The following is a 14,257-nucleotide window of genomic DNA, read 5'->3' on the forward strand; positions in this document are numbered from 1 at the left end:
CGTCCATTAGATGCGGTGGGTTGCTCCAGGAAATGTTGCACAAACCTCCATTCAAGGCGTAGGCGCAAAAGTTAAGCTTAAGCTAAGGAAATCTAACATACGACGGCAAGGCAACTAACTATTGATCACAGCGAAGTGCGAAGGAAGTGAAGTGGAAGGGTGGACAGGTAAAATGCAAGCTGATTAACGTCCAAATATGGGGTACATCCCTCAATCGCATTGTAAAGTGTGATCAGATGGCTTAGAGAATATTGTTACTCTAAGAAGTCAGCAGTAATGATGTTCATAGGAGTCACAATATGAGCGCTGTGCATTCTTGCACTTCGTCATCAACGTCACTTTGAGATACATCCCTATTTTTCTTCTTTGAATTTCGATTTAGTGGAACAAAAGATTTGAGCAACTGAAATAGCAGATAGCGAGCCTTTAAAAAGCCCTAAAAAGGGATAAAAAAGGAAAAAGAAACAGATGAAATTTACACTCGCTAACCGTTTGATGAATTCAGGTCTTGCTAGGGTACTATTATTTTTACTAGGTGAGCCTAGTTTTTACGGTATCAAAATGTGTGTCTCACTAAAAGCGGAAAACCCAGAGCAATTACTTTCGTCCCATCAGCCGATTAGTGTCAGCAACTTTGTTCTAAATGAAAAAAAACTAGTATCTAAATAACTACCAGGTAATTTGGACGAAATTCATCAAACGCTCCAGGAGCAAATGTATTTGATGCAGTACCAGCTAGTGGCAGCATTGAACACCTTCAACTTCTTCTTCTTTCTCTCGACGCCAGTTGGCCACACCAAATGAAGCCAAGTTCTTCTCTAACTGTTATTTCTTTCGCTCTTACCATCAACTGGTACCGCATCTAATACTGTCAGAGCTGGAACGTTTCCATCCTTTCAAATAACATGACTTAGCTTTCGGAGCCGTTGGCAATTCAGTCGCTGACCTACGTCTATGCCGCCATAACGCCCATGCCCAACTGTTATGGCGACATAGACGTAGGTCAGTAGGCCTGCGATAGTTGCTGTCGACAACGTGCAAAAGTCCAAAAATTTTCTGCAGAATCTTTCTCTGAAACACTCCAAGGGACGTCTCATCGGATGCTTTCTTTGTACAAGCTTCTGCGCTATACAATAGAACGGCGATGATGGGAAGCTTATTGAATGTTAGTTTTGTTCGTCGAGAGAGGACTTTACCATTCAATTTACTGCTAAGTCCAAAGTATCACTTGTTGGCGAAGATCCTTCGTTGGACTTCAAAGCTGACATTGTTATCATTTAAAAATACTTCATTTAGGCGGCTGAAGCTTAATGAAGCGGAATCAAAAGATCAGGAATCAGTCAAAATCAAAATTTGAAAACAAAAAAAAAATCTTTTTCTCTACAAGTTAGGAGAATGTTTCATGATAAAATATATGTAATATCCTTTACCTCCATTTGGAGCTAATACGTGGCCTATGGGCATCCCAGTAATGCACGTTTATATAGTGAGCTGCTTGATACAAGACAGACTTCCGCTGCAGCTGCCACTAACCTGAGGACGAACGCTACATTCTGTCTTGCAACAGAACTTTGTTATGTGGATTGTTGGAGAACCTGTCGGTAGTTACGCTACCGCTGGCATTGCTCTCGGGATCATTGCACTTACTGAGCCCTCTCATCACGACAAGATGACAACCCTTGAGAAGGACGTTAAAATGATGAAATCAGAGGACCAAACGTCTTCGTCGAACCTCAATGGATTTTCATAATTTATAGCTTGGCATAAACAGTACAGCAGTGGTAAACAAAATAGGCGTTTAAGCGCTACTAAAAATGAAAAAAAAATAAGAGATTTAAAATTTTGTATGCCAGCGTGACTACCAATCCGAAATGCCCCGGCTCAGATCGCTGGGCATGAAACACCCGAATGATGGAAAATACAAAAAATGGTCCCATAGCCGAATGGGTTAGTGCGCGATCACTTCTCGATAGTAGTTTCGGGTTTGAAACCTACTGTGCGTATGAGAAACCGAATTATAGAAAAGGTTTAAGTAGCCCAGCCACACCTCGACAGGTAATGGTAAATCTCCAAGTGTATTTCTGCCATGAAAAAGCTCCTCATAAAAAACCATCTGCCGTTCGGAGCCAGCTTAAAACTTTGGGTCTCTCCATTTATGTTACAACATCAAGACGCACACTGCAATTAGGAAGAGGAGCTCGGTGTAAGCGCCAGTTATATACATATAAATTATAAGTAAATTTGTATTTTATTTTATTTATTCATTCAAATTTCCACTTCTACTATATAGCTCTCACACTTAGTTTTATTCAAAACTAGACAATTTAAATTAAAAGAAAAGATGTTTTACTTACCATCAGTAAAGTTCTTCGCGAACTTTTCTAGCGAAAGAGGAAAAGTTAGAAATTGAAAAGAAATGTTTACAGTAAAAACCCTTTAAAAGAACAAATTATACTGTACATCCGCATTGTGCACAAACAATTTCTAAAAAAACAGTTAACTAAACTGTACTTGAAAGTTTTCGTTTGCATACAAAAAAAGTCAATAAAAAAAATCGAAAACTTCTGCACTAAAGTTGAATTCAACGAACTGCAAAAACTTTTACCAATGACAGGAAACTGTCAAATTGCAGCCAATCAGCGCGCAAAAAAAAGAATTGGAAACAAAATATGTGAAACAATTGCGCTTTGCGTATTGACAATGCACACCACGCAGAAAAAAAAAATATAAAAAAAATGTAAAAGAAAATTAAACTGTAGAAAAAAAGGAATACAATAAGCGTACAACACCGCTGGCGGCGTAAAAAGCTTCAAAAGCGCAGCAAAGAATTGCGTTTATAGTTTTAAAATGGAATTGGCAGTGACGACAAAAAAGAGATGCTTTTCAATGGCGAAATACAATTCGTTGTTTAGAAGATGCAGCTGTATGGACAAACTTTTGGAAAGCTAAAAAGTTGCAAGTGTTCGCTGATGATTGCTTTGGATGGCAGCAGAAGTAGCGAAAGTAAAGGAAGGCCATAAAGAAAGGTTGAATGCAACAGAGCAGCGCTGGTGTGGTTTGCATGAAATACTCGTATAAAAATAAAAATTAAAAATAAATACTTTTTTGCTCTTCAATTAAATTTTGTGTGAAAATTAATAAATTTTATAAATAAATTCAATAATTTTTCTAATATTTTTAGTGCAAGCAATTGGTTTCCTAAGTACAGAAATTTTAATTAAATAAAATTTAATTTCGTGAAAGGTACAGAGAGGCAAATCGCACGGCCAAAGATCCAATGCCATTTTTGCATTGCCTTGTATGTATGGCCGTACAATGATTTACAGAAACAGTAATAAACTAACTGCTTCAAGCGGGCTTGGTAGGTTTTAAAAGTTTGGAAAAATTGAGGCAAGAGAGCGGCGCAATGCTTACTGAGAAATGCAAAGTTAAAAATTCAACTTTTTTTAGATGAGCCATCAGCGTAATAAAATGACGATTTTTGATAAAAAATACTAAATATTGGGGAGTAAGTTAAAGTGACTACGGATTTAATGTACCGGCGCACTTAAATCCCTGTCATTATTCCACCACTATAGCACATTAGTCAAGCCACCATCCTCTATTAGACAACAACAAGAAATACTCAAATGTGGGAAATTCGCTAGGCAAACACTGTATGCTTCTACATCAGTCATTGTTGGAGATCAACAGAATTTAAAATTATCTAGCTTATTAACAGCACAACGGCTGATTTTTCTCTTGAGTGTGGAACTCAAACGGTCCTCGCTTACATCATTCCTGCCTCGCTAGTTTGACTGCCTTGACTAGGTGTTTTTTAACTTTTAACCAATCCTTTGAGCCCGAAAAAGAATATGAAAAGAGTTTTTACAAAATATGAAATTAAGCGTGATTTTCGGAGAAAAACTCATTTATATATCTGAAAATCACAAGACTTAACCGCTACGGGTGCTACTTCAAAATACCATCAAAACTTTCATAGCAGAATTTCCAAAATTTTTCTTAGGCCGCAGTTTTATAGCCGATTGAATTTTAATAGGACTATGAATAAGTTCGTGCGGTTTTACAACAGATGGCGTAACTTGATTATTATTCCATCGATCCACATTTCCAAACATTCATTGGAGAGCTACTGTCGTAAGGCACAAACGTCAGTATAAGTTTTTTATTTGAAGCGTAAACAACAATATTTTTACCACACTTGAAAATGTCGAATTTCGTGCCAAATAATGTGTTTTTGCGGGGAATTCTTCTTCATTATTTTAATATGAAGAAAAAAGCAGCCGAAAGTCATCGTATCTTGGTGGAAGTTTATGGTGAGCATGCTCTAGCTGAGCGAACGTGCCAGAAGTGGTTTGCACGCTTTAAAAGTGGTGATTTTGGCTTGGAAGACGAAGAACGCGAGGGTGCGCCGCCAAAGTTCATGGATACCGAATTGGAGGAATTGCTCGATCAAGATCCGGCTCAAACGCAAGAAGAGGTTGCAAAAACTTTGGGAGTTGATCAATCAACCATTTCCAAACGTTTAAAAGCCATGGGAATGATCCGAAAGGTAGGCCATTGGGTGCCGTATGAATTGAAGCCAAGAGACGTTGAACGCCGTTTTATGGCATGCGAACAACTGCTTCAACGGCACAAAAGAAAGGTTTTTTTGCATCGAATTGTGACTGGCGATGAAAAGTGGGTCCATTACGACAATCCAAAACGTCGGGCAACGTATGGATACCCTGGCCATGCTTCAACATCGACGTCGGCGCAGAATATTCATGGCCTGAAGGTTATGCTGTGTATCTGGTGGGACCAGCTGGGTGTTGTGTATTATGAGCTACTGAAACCGAATGAAACGATTACGGGGGATGTCTACCGACGACAATTGATGCGTTTGAGCCGAGCACTGCGAGAAAAATGGCCGCAATACGCCGATAGACACGACAAAGTTATTTTGCAACATGACAATGCTCGGCCACATGTTGCACAAGTGGTCAAAACATACTTAGAAACGCTCAAATGGGATGTCCTACCCCACCCGCCGTATAGTCCAGACCTTGCGCCATCCGATTACTATCTCTTCCGATCGATGCAACATGGCCTGGCTGACCAGCACTTCCGTAATTACGATGAAGTCAAAAAATGGATCGATTCGTGGATTGCGGCAAAACCGACCGAATTTTTCACAAAGGGAATCCGTGAATTGCCAGAAAGATGGGAAAAAGTAGTAGTAAGCGATGGACAATACTTTGAATATTAAATTTGTAACCATTTTACGTCAATAAAGTTTCAAATTTCGAAAAAAAACCGCACGAACTTATTCATAGTCATAAAAAAGTGGAAGTTTCAAAGACTAAGAAATATCGCTGATTTTTGAGAATTTTTTTCGTTGACTGTGGCTGGGCTTTATCTTCCACATAAAAAAAAAGAATCGAGCATATACTTTGTGGATTTACTTCTTGTTTTACTTCATAATACAAATACCAACAATATTGTAATTGAGCGCAAAGCAGTGCAGAATGTTGAGATGCGGGCTTGTGGAAAATCACCGAGCAACAACTAATCCAAAAGGTGATAAGAGATCATAAATGGCGATGGAATGGGCACACTCTCATAAACGGCTGAAAGTAAAGCATGAGCACAACAGCGTTGAGATGAAACACTTAAGGACATAAGGGACTCGGTCGTCCACGAATCACCTTACACGTGTTCTAACCTTCTTGATTTAGAAGCAGTTAACCAAACGTGGGGTGTAGCTAAGATAAAAGCTCTTAATCGAATAAGTTATAAATGTATTGTTGGAGCCTTATATTCGCAAGAGCAATAATAAAGGAATTAAAAAAAAACTTCGTTGACTTTAAGGAATCCGCTTATGTAGGCCAACTGTCAAACACGACGATAAAATTATAGAAATCGTCGAGTCAGATCGGTGTGTGAATACCTATGGATTGAGATAGCCAGAAACTGACGATTATCTTGCAAATAATTTGGAAGCATTTATAAAGGGTGGTTAAGTTACAAGGACCAGTCCCGATTATGAATAAAATACAACATTTTTTACGAAATTATTCTCATTTCTCTTTATTATGATAATATTGGTATAGCTCAATTACGTATAGAACAAAACATCGGGCAAATGGCCGCCGCGGCCTCGGCGGCACACCTCCATCCGATGGTCCAAATTTTCGGTGACACTGAGGCACAATTGCGGTTCTATGCCGTTAATGTGCCGAATTAACTCATCCTTTACCTCTTGAATTGTTGCTGGCTTATCGACGTACATCTTTTCTTTCAAATAACCCCAAAGAAAGAAGTCCAACGGTGAGATTATTCGGCCATCAAATTTTTCGCGCAAAAGAGCCATTGTTTCGTTAGCTGTGTGACAAGTGGCACCGTCCTGCTGAAACCACATATCGTCCACATCCATATCTTCCAATTTGGGCCATAAAAGGTTCGTTATCATCTCACGATAGCGAACACTATTCACAGTAACTGCCTGGCCGGCGTCGTTTTGGAAAAAATACGGCCCAATCGGCATATTGACGAATCCACTGAAAATGTGCCTCATCACTGAAGATGATTTTCTTCGAAGTGCGCGATATACATTTTGATTTGAACGCCCGTTTTCATAATAAGCCTGAATAATTTTAACGCGTTGCTCGATTAGGTATCTTCCCATGGCTCAAATTGAGTTAGTCTGAAATTGAAAAGTATCAAATGGAATGTGGAAAAAAGCTTGACGTTTAGGTGTGGTTCACACTCAATATCGGCCCTTGCAATTTTAGCACCCTTTATAAGGCTGGTCTCAAAAAGAAGCTTGTCGTATGACTGTCTCTCGAAATGGTGCAAGGGGACCATTTTGGGCCAAATCGACGTATGCGATTCTATTCTGGTGTTGAAAAACTGGTAGCATAAAATAATAGCAGCAGAAAAACCAGTAGTCAAATATGTTAGCAGTGGTCCAGCATAAACGAACGCCAAACCCGAATTATAGACCAAAAGAGTTTTGCTGTATGGTTTGGTGGAGTTGGTTTGGCATAATTTACTGTAAATTGGGTATAAATAAAGGTTCAAATCCCCATGCATGGCACAGCAAAATGATAGAAACCTTTTGTTCCACATAAGCTCCACCGCTAGCGGTCGCTCCTCGGCAGGCAATGGTAAACCTCCGAGTGTATTTCTGTCATGAAAAAGTTCCTCATAAAAATCATCTGGCGTTTAAAGTCGGCTTAAAATTGTAGCTGCCTCCATTTGTAGAACAACATCAAGCCGCAGCCATAAATAGGAAGAGGATCTTAGCCATCTATCAGAAGTATACGCGCCAATTATTTATATATTTATGAATATTTTTCATTTAAATTTTGTTTATGATACATGCCACACATTTGCTTTCGATTCCATTTCCCCGATCAGTCTTAGAGTAGTCCATTCTGTAACAGAATTTTTCAGTACATTTTCGCGATCTTCTTCACCTATCTCGCCACTGGCAACTTTGATTTCATGTTTCAACTCCTGCATCATCTATGGATGGTTGGCGTATGGCGCACTGGTCCAGCGACGCCTTCAACAATGATTCTAATGGAGACAAATTGAAGCTTCATAGCGGCCAATTGACATCACCGTTTCGACTGATTATTCTATTTTCTATACTCTGATTTTCTCCTATTTATTCCCGCTTATACAGCTTACTAGAGTTTGGTGAAAATACAAAGAAATAACAACTTTTTCGAAAAATTATTATATTGTTAGGTTGAATTAGTTTTAAAGGTGACACACAGATGGCGCTATTTATCACTTTATCGCGTTGGCAATACTGAATATATATTCATGACAAAGCCTCATCCCTAGGCTTTGTTTAGCAGTATCTGTCATTTCGCTGAAGTATAAACAACGCAGTGTTTTCGTGCTCCGAGTATGTCAACTTTCGTGCCGTCGAAACGCAATTTGCGGGAAGCTTTGCTTTTCTGCCTCAATTTGAAAAAAAATACAGCCCAAGCCCGTGAATTGCTGCAGGAGGCCTACCCAGACCATACTCCGTCGATTTCAACATGTGAGTACTGGTTTCGACGATTCAAAAGTGGTGATTTTCACACCGAAGACAAGGAGCGTCTTGGCCAGCCCAAAAAGTTCGAGGACGCGGAATTGGGGGAATTGGTAAACGAGGACTCGTGCCAAACCCAAGAAGAGCTTGCTGAATCATTGGGCGTTGATAAATCAACCGTTTGCAAGCGTCTAAAAGCGATGGGAATGATCCAAAAGCAAGGACATTGGGTCCCGTACGAGTTGAAGCTGCGCGACGTCGAACGGCGATTTTTTTACGTGCGAATTGCTGATCGAGCGACAAAATCGGAAGGGTTTTTTGCATCGGGTGGTGACTGGCGACGAAAAATGGATCCACTACGATAACCCAAAACGCAAAAAATCATGGGGTTTGCCCGGCCACGCATCAACGTCGACGGCCAAGCAGAATATTCACGGCAAAATCATGCTCTGCATTTGGTGGGATCAGGTCGGCGTCGTATATTTTGAGCTGCTCCAACCGGGCGAAACAATCACGGGGGATCGTTACCGACTGCAATTGATGCGTTTAAGCCGGGCATTGAAAGAAAAACGGCCGGAAACGGTAAAAAGGCACGACAAGGTTATTTTGCAACATGACAACGCTCGGCCGCATGTTGCTCAACCTGTCAAAAATACTTTGGAACGCTTGGCTGGGAAGTGTTACCCCACCCGCCGTATAGTCCAGACATAGCTCCCTCCGATTATCATTTGTTCCGGCATATGAGTCTCGATTTGGCGGACCAGCGGTTCTCCTCGTACGAGGCTACCAAAATATGGGTTGAGTCATGGATAGCCAAGCAGCGGCCAGAATTTTGGAGAAACGGCATCCGGAAATTGCCCGAAAGATCGGCGAAAGTTGTAGCTAGCGATGGGCAATACTTCGAATAAAATATTTTGTACCGTTTTTTCACAATAAAGCCCCAAATCTTCGAAAAAAACCTTTAAAACTAATTCAACCTCCCAATATTATTTTTAAAATTTTATTAGCGGTAGGTAACTATTAACAAATTTTATTAATGCAGAGTGCTAGTAAACACTTTAAAGTTTCATAGCAAAAAAACGATACTCCAATCGGTTGATTCATTTCTGATTGGTTGCAGTTAGAAAGTTAATTGTATGCTTATTAACATATTTCAGCATGTAAAAATACCTTTTTTATAAATATTTACAATTTGTGGGGAGAGTTAGCTTCAAAACACAACAAACATTTTGCAAATCGGAGCATTGTGTGCATAGTTATTGCCTTACATGGAACTTTGGGACTTACTTTTGGAGGCTGTACAGATGCTTGCATATCAGCATACAATAACATTTTCATAGCAGTGGGCCGTTGCGGGTCGCTCAATACATGTTTAAATCAACCTACACAAAGATCAGCTCTGGAGATGTAAGCTGAACCACAAGTAAACACACATACGTACGCAAACACATACATACAGCATATCAGGCACACTGCAAACGCCGAATAGAGTCATTATTAAAATTGCATGAAATGCGAAAAAGGCCAGTTCCATTTCGTTGGAAGGTGCAGTGAATTTGTATATTTTTGGCGCCCTCAAGAAAAATATAAATAAATATATCCTCATATACATACATACATATTCGTATGTCTGTATTTATGCGCCAAAAAACGGCAGAAATCAAAATTCAGTAAAGCTACAAAATAATGGCTTCATTATTGCAAAGTAAACTGTTTACAAAAACAAAAAAACAATTCTGCATATTTTTTGAAGGGGCGTTAACGCAGCACCAAAGCGTCGGCGATGTTGCTGGCTCGTGAGTGACACACACACACATATGTAATTGTATGTAGATAGTCTTGCGATTGCATATCTACTGGCGCCGATACTATCTGCCTTATTGCGCTTGCATTGTCGTTGATTATTAAGTGTTAACAATTGTTAATCAAGAAATTAAGTGAGTAATAATAAAATCATGACGATATGCTTTTTTTTTCATCCGCGCCAACCAACATACGAATCAAATGCAATCGGCGATGTGGAGGTCGTTGAAATTAAGCAGAAATCCGTTGACTTTAAATGTAAAAATCACCGCAACGTTTCGGCCAGCCCAAATGGCTAAAAGGTTGACTGCCTGACTGGCTATTTGGTTAACACTGACGCGGTAACGTTTTATGCATTTTAATGCGATTGGCCACAGGCGTTTGCTGCTTTTGACAGGCAGTCGATGTAGTAGAAAAAATTGGGAAAGGGGAGGAAATAAAAAGGCGAGAAGACAGCAAAGGCACAAAAAGAGAAAAAAAAAAATTAATGCAAGCGAAAAAAAAAAACAAAATCGGATTTGCCGTCGAATTTAAACTTGAAGTACGGCATACAGAATTATCTCATATTACCGAGCAATTAAAAAGTAATAAAAAAATTAAAAATTAATAAAAAAAAATTGTTTTCGTAAAGCAAAGTGCAGTTGATTCCCCGAGTTCCACCATCTCACAGCGAAAGCTTGTATGTATTATATATACAGTGAAACCCTCCTAGATGGACACTCACCGGCTGTAAGCTTCTGTCCATTCAAATGCGCTGTCCACACAAAAGAGGGTAACTTCTTCCGATTCATAACAACGATTTGATATAGAACGAAATGTTCGGCTAATAGAGGTGTCTCTTAAGAGAGGTAACACTGTACTATCTTAACTTTATGGGCAACTACACTTACGGACAAAATATTTATTTGGACCAGTTTTACCTACTTTTCCTTTTTTTTTTTTTTAATTTTCTCAAATTTTTAATAAAAGTATAGCTCACTCTAGAAGAAATTGTTGGCAATTTTTCCCCCCTGACGGTGTTGCCCGTTGCCCTGACGGCAAGGCCCAACATCGTGCGGTGGGCACGAATATGTTCAGCCACTTCAAACTTGCACTTTCTTATAAAAAATACTGAAAAAACATTTTCTATAATAATAAATAAATATATATTATAAAATATTACTAATGATAATATAAAACTATCTACTAAATTATTAATTTTTTAACTCTTATAAAGTTTAAAAGTTTGATGAAACTATTCTCAATTTTTTTTAAATGTTACACAAAGCTTAAAACTATGAACTATGTGCTATTTGTTGCACAATGAGCTATACTTAAAAAAAAAACGTTAAAAAAAAATAAAACGTAGTCAAAATTGCTCAAAATATCACAATTCAACTATTTCGCCCTATACTTACGGGTGTATGTGCCTATAACTAACGGCATATTCCGCCACGTCTTATGCGCTCTCCTCACCACTCCCCAGTCTCCCTTAACCCCTTTTGACCCACAACTACCGTTCTGCACACTTCAACCCTATCGCCACGCAAAGCTTTTGCAAGCTGCCAGTAACTACCCTCAATGTAATCGCTTATTTTGTCGCTTCTCTGCTTGTGTATGTATGTGCTCAACATGGATACCCATAAAAGTTCAGCACAGCCAAAAAAGCTTTGAGGCTATAAAAAGCTTCGCTGGCAAACTGATATCTTTTAACCAATTTTGCTGCTTACACACCAGCACTTGGCACAGAAAGCTCACATACGTGCCACAAAAGCTCACATATTTGCTAATAAGCTAACGTTGTGGAAAAGTACTAGAGGTATGTGTCTATTAGCACTACTTGAGATGTGCATGAATGTGTGTGTGTGTGTGCTCGTATTGCAATCCTTTCCTTTGAACTACTTTTGGTTTGAAGGGTTGATATATGGCACTGATTTGCAAGGCTTTCGTCTGGTAATTTGAAAGTTTGAATTTTCAGTCTTCAACTGGCACATTTGTGTAGATGTGTGTGTATATGTGTGATTCAAATGAGCAGTGTAATTTGCTTGGAGACGGTTTTTAAAAATAGAAAAGCTGCAATTTAAAGATGGTGAAATGCATTTCTTTTAATCGGCAGCAGCAGATATTATTCTGGATTTTTTTTTTAATTTTTCCATATTTCTCGCCCTCAATCGCTTCGAAAGGGATGTCGCTGAAGAGACCCCTTTAATATGAATGATAATACAGTCATAAAATTTTGAAGTACGTAGAAAAAATATTTACCCATCGGGACAATAGAATTATCTGGGTGATATACATATATGCGAAGGAAAGCTCGATTTTGATGCCCAGAAATATATTCATAACCTGTGCTTAAAAGTCAAAAATTATGTTGAAACATCTCCATGCTTTCTAACTTCCCCGTATACTTTCGACTCCAATTTTTTTATATTTTACTAGGAATGGCTTTCACTTGCAGTCGGCTTGTATTTATGCTAGAAGTGTATTGACGAAATTTGTAGTCCCCAGGCCCAACGTGTCTGGGTGCTGAAGAAAATTACTTCTGAGCTATTTTGAGCGATGCTGGTACGAAATTTGCACGAAACAGTATATCTTTTCAAGAATAATTCATTCAAGATTTACTAAAAACTATTTCAATTTTCCACTACATGCCTTAGTAAGTGCAGTAGAGAGTGCTGATAAGCTTGGGTTAGGTTAGGGTACGGTGGTGGCCAGTATCAATGAGAATGTAGAAGGGCCCACTTTGGCATGGATAGTATTTATGATGCCACTTGTAAGCCGCTAAACAATCGAAATTCCTCTCAAGCAATGGTAGCGCCGAACGGGATTATATAAAGGGTTTTTCAATAAGGGCGGGTAGATGTTGAAATGGAATAAAATGGTGTGGCACGTAGTGCCGTCCTGCTGGAACCACATGTCGTCTAGATCCATATGGTTCAATATGGGCCATAAGAAATTGGAAGGGCCACCACGTCTACCGAAAAATGGGCGCAATGCGCGCAACGTTTGCGTTATTGAACACTCATTTTGATAATAAAGTTTTATCATTTGAACATACTGTTCAATCGTGTAACTTGCCATGATGATTTGGCATAAACAACTGAATAATAAACAAAAGATTTGACAGATGTCACCAAAACAAAATGGCTGCCACAGGGTGCCAAAATCGACCCGCGCCAATTGAAAAACCCTTTATATAATTGGCGCGTACACCCTTTTTGGGTGTTTGATCGAGTTCCTCATCCTATTTGTGGTGTGCGTCTTGATGTTGTTCCACAAATGGAGGGACCTACACTTTCAAGCCGACTCCGAACGGCAAGTATTTTTATGAGGAGCTTTTTCATGGCCGAAATACACTCGGAGGTTTGCCATTGCCTGCCGAAGGCCGACCGCTATTAGAAAAATGTTTTTCATAATTTTGGTTTCACCGAGATTCGAACCAACTTTCTCTCTGTGAATTCCGAATGGTAATCATGCACCAACCTATTCAGCTGCGGCGGCTGCCCAGCGCCGAAATCTAATAAAACCATCATATCCTTCTTTATGCACGAACAGCGGACGTCATGCTGATTCATACTAAAATAGTAAATGATGCACAGAGAGACACTAGAACTGTCTCCTAATCATTTCAATCGGCACAACTTTTGTGGTAATCATTGACGCCTCTAGTCAATAGTAAACGGCGGGTTAAGAGCCTCGCTATGGTAGACCTAGGCTTCGCTAACAGATTGCTAATGCTCTTAGGCCCACATGCATGCCAGATAACAAAGCATGATTTTGTTTCTTCTTACTTACTTGCTTAATTGGCCGTAACAACCCGTTACCAAGTTACAGCCTGCCGAATAATGTGTCACCAGGTGTCCAGACCTTTTTTAGTTTCTTAAGCCAAGAGAAACCAGGTCATCTTCAATTTGGCCTTCGTCAATTACCGTCTCCAACACCTTCTTCGTCGGAGCAGTTCCTTGCATACGGAAAACATGGTCCAGCCTTAGGCGCTGCAGGATGACTCGATACCTCCGTAAAGCTCATACAGTTTGTGGTTCATTCGAGCTATAGAGAACCACTGGGATTATCGGCATCTTGTATAGTTTTGTAAGTGCGTGTAGCGTAGTACACATATCAGAAGTGAAACTTTCAAGGCAGACAAAGAAAGAGGGAGAGACGCGAGAGAGAATTAGAGAGAAAGAGAGAGAGAAGGAATATGTATCTAAATAAATTCACAACATTTGCAGAGAATACAAATAGACAAAATTTACAAAAAACGGAGAAGGGTCGGCCGGTGTAGGTAAATGCCGGACACAAACCGTGGCAACAACACGCACTACTCCGAGTATTTATCACCCGCATAAACTCGGCGAATCCAGGAGCGCAGTAACGGCATAAATTACCGCAAGACAATACCAATAAATCCGACGCCGGAATGGATAGCACTTTATATTACGCACT

Source organism: Anastrepha obliqua, chromosome 4 (genome assembly GCF_027943255.1).
Source record: "Anastrepha obliqua isolate idAnaObli1 chromosome 4, idAnaObli1_1.0, whole genome shotgun sequence".
Lineage (NCBI taxonomy): Eukaryota > Metazoa > Arthropoda > Insecta > Diptera > Tephritidae > Anastrepha > Anastrepha obliqua.